This window comes from Papaver somniferum, unplaced genomic scaffold, assembly GCF_003573695.1.
Source record: "Papaver somniferum cultivar HN1 unplaced genomic scaffold, ASM357369v1 unplaced-scaffold_83, whole genome shotgun sequence".
NCBI lineage: Eukaryota > Viridiplantae > Streptophyta > Magnoliopsida > Ranunculales > Papaveraceae > Papaver > Papaver somniferum.
In genome coordinates, this window is record NW_020651304.1 from 670,549 (window position 1) to 679,971 (window position 9,423).

The window sequence follows — 9,423 nt, forward strand, 5'->3', positions numbered from 1 at the left end:
TGCTAACGCAGTCTGTAACGCACATTCTTGTCTCAGTTCACAGCTTCATTTCAAACAAACTCCTTGAATCAGCATCATTCTACCAGAACTGCAGCTCAACACCTTAGACAGCTGCCACCATCTGCAAACTGCTCAACCAAAGCAATATCATCTACAACCTCAACTGAAACACTTCACACACAACTTCAGTCCTTAACGAAGTGCAATACTGTCTTGTTCACCACCAACTCAGGCCAACCTCATAACCAGCTGCACATTCACCATAAGCTTCAATTGAATCAGTCAAAAAACCATTAAAACCTAATTCATGAGCTCAACCCCTGCATCTGCAATTCTTCGCTTCAACTGCTTAAACCGCTTCTCTTCTCTATTAAGACAGGTACCAACAACAGCTAGCCCATGCTCACATTCCCTGTTCTAACCCACACAAAACTGTGGCCATGACTGCACTAGCAAGCCAACACAGCTCCCACCTGCATCACTTGAACACTGCAACTGCAATTCTCTTCAGTTGAACACTATCATTCACTGCTCCACGAAACAACAAACACCAGCATCTCAGATTCTAGACAACCACCATCTTCAGTTCACAACAAGGAATCCCAATAATCCATTGAACCAATAACACCAGCATCTTATAAACTCCATAACTTCCATTCACTGTATCACCACCATTCTCAGCAGCACTGTTCACTCCCTCAATTTCTTCATTCCATCTTCTCTGTTAAACAACAACAAGCCATCTCCAATTCAGACCTTCACAAGCAACATAACTCAGCACTGCAACCTTGTAATTCTCCAGCTCTGCCCCAGTTCTTGCAGTAAACAAAATTCAAGTAAAAACCCATCCTTCCATTCCATGTTTACACAACAACCATTAGCTGCAGCTTCACAACTTCAGTAAACCCATCTCAGATTTCTTAAATCTCTGCCTCTATAATCATTAGCAGATCCAATTCTTCACTATCTCAGACAAACCCATTCTTTTTTTTGATTTTGAACTTCAATTTCTTATCATCAGCATCAATAATTCTTACCTGATTCTCTCAATACTATCAGCATCACTGCCAACATTGTTCTAGCTCAGACCCATCTCCCATTCTTCTTCATCTCTCGATTTGCAGCTCAGAGAACCCTAATTTCACACCCATGAACATCTGCTACAAACAAACATCACAAATCCATTTCATTCTCGAAACGAACCAAACCCATCCTTCAATTTCATCTCTGATTCATCCTCCTCTAACTTCAAGCACACAGAACCCCAGATTCCAACTAAGAAACGGATCTCCCTCTCTTCCATTTTCGACTTCTTTCTGATTCTCTGAAACCCCAATTTCCTGTGTCTGCAATTTCAGTTCACCATCGAATTCATCTCCCTTGGTCATTTCTATCTTCAACAGCTCACGGAACCAATTCCTTATCACTTCACAGATCTTTTAATTTCAGCATCAGCGGCTGCTCAACACTGTTTCTCTTTCTCCTCTCGATTTCAGTCGAACTAGTAAAAATAATGAAAAGAGAAAAACATTTCTCTGAATTCAAGGATAAGGTAATGGATGTTATTTCTACATGCGCCCAATATATGATACAGGCCACCACAATTATAGCCACTAAACAAGTTCAGCTGGTTGCCTCCTAATCCATGGATAGACTCCGCGTATCATGAGCCAGTGAAATGCCGATTCTGTCCCTTTCGCTCCAAATGAGTGTTTTCTTCTTCTTTTGCTCCAAATGACTCCGTTGCACCTAATAAACTCAAAAGAAAACATAAGAAATGCGATTCACAAGGATAATAGCAAAGAAAGCATAAATATTATATATAAAATTAGATGTTTTACAACGCCTATCAAATTCCCCCACACTTAGACTTTGCTAGTCCTCGAGCAAATCAAACAAAACTTATTCTAAAGGATACATACAACTCACATGAGGGTTTACTAGAGATATACCCACAAAACCTACTTTTCAAACTTACTAGTTCTCCGTAATGATAGCATCCTACGCGCTAAGAAGACATAGAGATTATGCACACTAGTCATTAGAAGTTAGACACATAAATGAACACAGTCTCATCCTTAAAAGTTGATAGAGAAATAACCATCCCTTATCGAAAGAAATTCGGGTTCGGAGTGATCGAAAGTCTCGACTCTGCCTCACAAGAAAGGGTTTTATGAAGTTGCTCTCAATAATAAACAGCTTTTTATGGGTCACACATGTGTCCAGGTAGGAATGAAGAGAGAATCCTGCGACACCTTGAATGATAGGAAGGCAAAAACCCTCTGAATTTTTTTGAAACCCACATCTTTTATTTATTTTGAAAACCCTTTTTATGACGATCTCTAAGAAAGGAAATCAACCACTTAACGAAGGTGGGAATACGCTTACTTACCTCGTTATCCGTTCGGCGTGAAGTTAGCAACACTCTCACAACATCCATAGAAACGTCTTCGGTCTTCCATCCTTGTCTTCATCTTCGTCTTCGGTCTTCAACTCTTGATGACGAAATCTTGAACTTCGTAGAATCTTGACAATGTAACTCTTTCCTCTAATTCCTTGTTGCTTGAAACCTCATTATGGATATTTCTTCTTTCATTGGCTTTATTGAATGAATACAAAACCAAAAACGAACTTAACAAACCAAAATATGATGCAATAAATATTTTTTTTCTTTTTTTAAGATAAATAAAGTAAATACAAAATGAAAATAAAACAAAGTAAACAAAACTAATAATGTACCTAACAAAATTTCTCTTGTCTCTTTTCTCTTTTTTTTTTCCATTTTTTTTATAAGAGACGTAGCATAATGGTGACCAGGTCTCAATTTTTTTTTTAAGACAAGAGAAAATAAAATACAAAAATAAAAATAAAATAACAGTGCAAGTACAAAGGCCATGGTGTAAGTACTTTACCGCTCAATTCTTCACAACTTGTATGTTTCGATATCACAACTTCTTGAATTCTCATCTTAATAATCTTCATTCTTGTACAATAGTCTTCAACTTGTAAAAATTCTGCTCCTTATCTTGTTGCTATACTTAAATCTGAAATCTATTCATTTCTGTACTGTTGCTTGTAAACCTTAAACGTCTTCAACTTTCCTTCGAATTTGTGATGCTCCTCTTGTTGATGATGATGGTGTTTTTATGGACCTGTTGGTGTAGAGAGAGATAAAGTGGATGGTGCTAACTGCGAACAAAATTACAAGTGGTATGTAAGTTAGCAATTCGATGTCACCATTCATGACTGATAAAATAGCACTCAAGAGATCAAAATAGTGCTTCTATTGGTGGGAGGTTGGGTAGCTCACCATTCTACCCGGAGTTTACGTACGGTGACACACACTCTAAAAGCACATATTTAGACAGGTACAAAGAAGTGAAGGTCAGTGCCTCTCATGATGTAACATGGATAGTCTCCACTATAGGGGATCACAAATCTAATACCGAATTCAGTCTGCACCTCATTTGCCACTGGGATGGTTAAATCCAACTTTAACTCTCATACAAGTAAGAAATCCGATCATGTTCTCTGTCATCTCTAAGTTCAGTGACTCTTATGAGAATCTCGATGTAATCTTAGCGACATGTATACTATGTGACTCTAAACTAACTACAAGTTGGAGTTATCAATGCACTAATTTACAAAAAAGTTGAAAAAATCATGAAAAATTTACAATGCAAGCTTAACCACTCCCCCACACTTAAACTTTACATTGTCCTCAATGTAAATTGAGTCATCCAAAGTAAGTCAAGGTGGGAAATTCTAACATGATATGTGACAAGAAATCAGAAAAAGTAAATGCAAAACAAGAAAAAACTAAAAACAAGACAAGAAATAAATACAAGACAAGAAATACTCATCCTTTGGGTTGCCTCCCATTTAGCGCTTGGTTTAAAGTCGTCAGCCCGACTATCTCCTTGCTTTCTATGCCTCCTCCAGAGGAAGTGCATCCACAAAGTTAGCTCCTTCCACCACTTCAGAAGTGAAATTCTCATAATATGGTTTCAACCGGTGCCCATTAACTTTAAGTTCCTTTCCTGTAGCTATGCTACGAATTTCTACTGCACCATGAGAAAACACATTAGTAACAATAAAAGGTCCAATCCAACGTGACCTTAATTTACCCGGAAATAAATGCAAGCGAGAATTAAACAAAAGCACTTTCTGCCCAATGCAAAATTGTTTTCCTAGAAATCATGTTATCATGAAATGCTTTCGTCTTTTCCTTGTAAATGCGCGAGCTTTCAAATGCATCATTGCGAAGCTCCTCTAGCTCTTGGAGTTGTAACTTCCTTTGCTTTCCATCCCCATCCATCTCCATATTGCATTGCTTAATAGCCCGAAACGCCTAATGCTCAATTTCAACGGGTAAATGACAAGGTTTACCATACACAAGCCTAAAGGGAGACATCCCGATAGGTGTCTTGTATGCGGTTCTATAAGCCCACAAAGCATCATTAAGTCGCATGCTCCAATCTTTCCTTGTTGGATTCACCGTCTTCTCTAAAATGGATTTCACCTCCCGGTTTGAAACATCGGCTTGTCCATTTGTTTGGGGATGATAAGGTGTTGCAATCTTGTGCGACACATTGTACTTCTTCAACAAGGTTTGTAACATCATGTTTTTGAAGTAAGAACCCCCATCGCTAATTATGGCTCTTGGAATTCCAAACCTTGCAAAGATATTAGCTTGCACAAAATCTGAAACCACTTTAGAATCCTTAGTTGGGTGGCCTTAGCTTCCACCCATTTCGATACATAATCAACAACAAGTAAGATATAAAAATTCCCATGAGAGTTGACAAAAGTTCCCATAAAATCAATATCCCATACATCGAAAACTTTAATAAATTGAATAAAAGTTTGTGACATTTGATTTCGGGCACTTAGATTGCCTGTTCTTTGGCACCTATCACAAGTTGTACAAAATATATATGCATCCTTGAACAAGGTTGGCCAATAGAAACCGCTTTCAAGTACCTTGTGAGCGGTTCTCTTACTCCCAAAATGTCCTCCACAAGCATAGGAGTGACAAAAAGACAAGATAGAATTAAATTCAGATTCGGGAACGCACCTTCGTAATACTTGGTCACTACCTTGTTTCCATAAGTATGGATCATCCCATATTATTGGTTCCCTAACCTCTTAAGTTTGTCCTCTCAGCACGAGACAAGTTCTTTGGGATTTGTTTAGACACCAAGTAGTTCACAATCGCATACCATGGTTCTCCAAAGGCAATTGAGAATAGTTGCTCATCCGGGAAACTTTCACGCAATGGGATAGCTTCCTTGTCCACAGCAAGACGGCTCAAATGATCCGCAACGGTGTTTCAATTCCTTTCTTGTCTTGATTTCAATATCAAACTCTTGCAAGAGTAAGATCCATCGTATGAGCCTCGGTTTCGCCTTTCTTCATTAGCAAGTACCTAAGTGTGCATGATCAGAAAAGACAACAACTTTTGTACCAATTAGATAAGCGAAACTTTTCCAAAGCAAAAACAATATAAACTCTTTTTCAGTGGTTGTGTAGTTTTGTTGGGCCTCATTTAACGTTCTAGAAGCATAATAAATAGCATGAGGTATCTTCCCCACACGTTGCCCAAGCACCGCACCAACCGCATAGTCACTTGCATCACACATGAGCTCAAAAGGCTTGCTCCAATCCGGTGGTTTAATGATAGGGGCTGAAATCAAAAGTTCTTTCAAACGATTGAATGCCGCCATACACTTTTCATCAAAGTTAAAAACCACATCTTTTTGCAATAAGCTGCAAAGTGATGATGCTATCTTGGAAAAATCCTTGATAAATCTACGATAAAAACCTGCATGACCAAGAAAAGAGCGTATCTCCCTCACCGTAGTGGGAGGGGTTAAAGCACGAATAAAGTCTATTTTAGATTTATCAACTTCCAAGCCTTTAGAAGATATTATATGGCCTAAAACTATGCCATGAGTTACCATGAAATGACACTTCTCCCAATTTAGCACAAGATTTGTTTCAACACATCGTTCAAGGATTATTGACAAGTTGTGCAAGCAAAGGTCAAATGAATCACCAAATACACTAAAGTCATCCATAAACACTTCGATTATGTTTTCAACATATTCTGAGAAGATACTTACCATACACCTTTGAAAGGTAGCTGGAGCATTTCATAAGCCAAAAGTCATCCTTCTATAAGCAAAAGTACCGAAAGGACAAGTGAAAGTGGTTTTCTCTTGATCCTCCGACGCTATCATAATCTGATTGTAACCTGAATAGTCATCAAGGAAGCAATAGTAAGAGTGTCCAGCTAAACGTTCAAGCATTTTATCAATAAAAGGCAATGGAAAATGATCCTTCCTAGTGGTGGCATTCAATTTCATGTAATCAATACAAACCCTCCAACCGGTTTGCACACGAGTTGGGACGAGTTCATTCTTATCATTCTCCACCACCGTCACACCTGATTTCTTTGGTACTACTTGTACCGGGCTCACCCACTTGCTATCGGATATGGGGTAGATAACACCCACGTCCAAAAGCTTTAGTATCTTCTTTTTCACAACTTCCATCACGGGAGGGTTCAAACGACGTTGCGCATCCCTTGTAGGCTTTGCATCATCCTCCAAACGGATTTTGTGCATACAAACGGCAGGGCTTATACCCTTGATATCAACAATTGTCCATCCTATGGCCGTCTGTACTTCCTTAGCACCCTTAGAGGTTTTTGCTCCTGTAATTCACTAAGCTTGTTAGAAACAATCACAGGTAAATCTTCCTTGTCACCCAAGTACAAGTACTTTAGGTGATCGGGAAGAGGTTTCAATTCTAACTTTGGAGATTTAATAATGGAAGATACAAGCTTTTCATCACTGCATGGTAAAGAAATAAAAGAGATATTATGAGTTTCGAGCATCCTTGTAGTGAATTAAGATCACCAAGGGTTTCATTGACTTCATTACCACACTCTACACTATTATCCATGGATGTAGTTAAAACAGTTTCCAAAGCATCATCACCATTCAATTCGAATACTTGTTATGCCAATGTATCCATAACATCAATGGAAAAACAAGAGTGGACATCGCTAGGATATCTCATTGTCTCGAAAATGTTGAAACGTATTGTTTCTCCATCAAACTCCATAGTTAGCGTTCCCTTGTCCACATCAATAATGGTTTTCGCCGTTTTCATGAAGGGACGCCCAAGTAACAATGAAAGAGACGAGTCCGGTGAACCTTCATTCATCTCTAACACATAAAAGTCAGCTGGAAATACAAGTTGATTAACCTGCACAAGAACATCCTCAACAATACCCATTGGGTAGACATTAGAGCGATCGGCTAATTGCAACACAATTCCAGCCTTTTTAAGAGGACCTAACTCAAGTGAATTGTACATAGATGCAAGCATAACATTAACGAATGCACCTAAATCCAACATAGCTTTGTTAAATGTGGTGTTATCAATTGTGACTGGAATGTCAAAGCTACCGGGATCCTTACATTTCAGTGGGAGTTTGTGTTGTAAGATTGCCGAAGCATTCTCCCCCACACTTAGCACTTCATTACCTTTGAGCCTTTGCTTATTGGTACACAAGTCCTTCAACACTTTCGCATACTTGGGAACTTGCTTGATAGCATCAATGAGTGGTATGTTCACATGAATCTTCTTTAGAACGTCTAAAATATCCTTTTCTAGTTCTGCCTTCTTAGAACTTGCAAATCTGCGAGGAAAAGGTAAAGGAGGAACATAAGTAGAAACCGGAGTTTTAGAGTTAGGAATAGGTACCTCGTGTGTTTGGGGAATTTCATCCCTCCAAAACCGGCTCCTTTGGTGTTTCCACCTTCCCCGAATTAGTAACTTCGGGTTGCACAAGTTGTGTACCACTTCTCAACGTAATAGCATTGACACCCTCTTTTGGGTTGATAGGTTGAGAAGGGAGTTTCCCAGTATTTTGTGCCTTCAACTTGTTTATATCAATCGCCATGGAGCCCATTTCTGTCTGCAACTCCTTGATAGCACTCTTAGTTTCTTGTTGACTTTCCTTAAACATGGTAGAAATGTCTTGCATAAAAGTTTGAATCTTTGCATCGATATCGGAACCTTGATTTTGCATCGATTGTTGTGGTTGCTGAAATTGTTTTTTTGCGGCTGGAATTGTTGTTGTTGTGGTTGAAATCCACCCGAACGGTTGAATGTAGGTTGTTGAACCGCGCCTTACTTGTTTGCATAGCTAAAGTTGGGGTGATCTCTCCATCCCGGATTGTAAGTGTTGGAGTAGGGATCATATCGTCTTTGTTGATTTGGAAAGACCGCACTAGCTTGCTCCAACTCTTCACCATATGAAGGTAAAATAATCGCAACCATCTTTTGCATCATTTGCTCCATGTTATCCATCCTTTGATCACGGTGTGATGATGACTCCGTAACTTCATGCACTCGCCTTACCGTTGGTTCACCTCTTGTATAGAATTGTTGCGAGTTTGCAGCCATGCTTTCAATCAACTCGGTAGCTTGGGCCACCGTCTTGTTCACTAGTGCACCACCACCCGCTGCATCAAGAAGATATCTATCACTTGTTTGGAATCCTTCATAAAAGTATTGGATTATCATAGTGTCACTGAATTGGTGGTGTGGACAGCTTGCCACCAATCTCTTCTATCGCTCCCAACATTCATACAAAGATTCTCCTACGTGTTGCTTTATCCCACAAATGTCTTTGTGAATTTGAGTAGCCTTTGACGCAGGAAAATACCTCTCTAGAAAGAGTTTCTTCAACCCGTTCCATGTAGTGACACTTCCGGATGGTAAATAATACAACCATTCCTTAGCATTGTCCGCCAAAGAGAATGGAAAAGTTTTCAACATTGCACCATCGACATTAGTCTCCGGTGGTAGCATGGTCGTGACTATGGTATGGAAATCCATGAGATGCTTGTTGGATCCTCATTCACCATGCCATGAAACTTCGGTAACTCTCTAATCAACCCCGGCTTGATCTCGAAGGTTGAGTTTGTCTCAATACACCACCGTTGTGCATCAAGCCTATGAGAAGCCAATTCCTTGAGTGTACGATTTGCATCACCCGTTGCTTCTTCTTCTTCTTCTTCAACTAGTGGTTCTTCTACAAATGGAACCTCTTGTTCTTCTTCTAGTTGTAATTCTTCTTCCACTTCTAACTCTTGTTCTTCCATCATGTCTTGACTTGGTTGGAGTATTGTGCCTCTTCGAGTAGCTATCCCGCACCTTGGATAGTTCCAATCTTTAGAAGCCAGGGATTAGGTACCTGAAAACAATTCTCGCAAACAAGTGAGAAACAAGACAAGAAAACAAAAAGCAAATATGAAAGCAGAAATGATGATAAGAAACTAAAAACTTAATAACAAGCCGTATGCCTCCCCGGCAGCGGCGCCAAAATTTGATCGCTGTCGTATG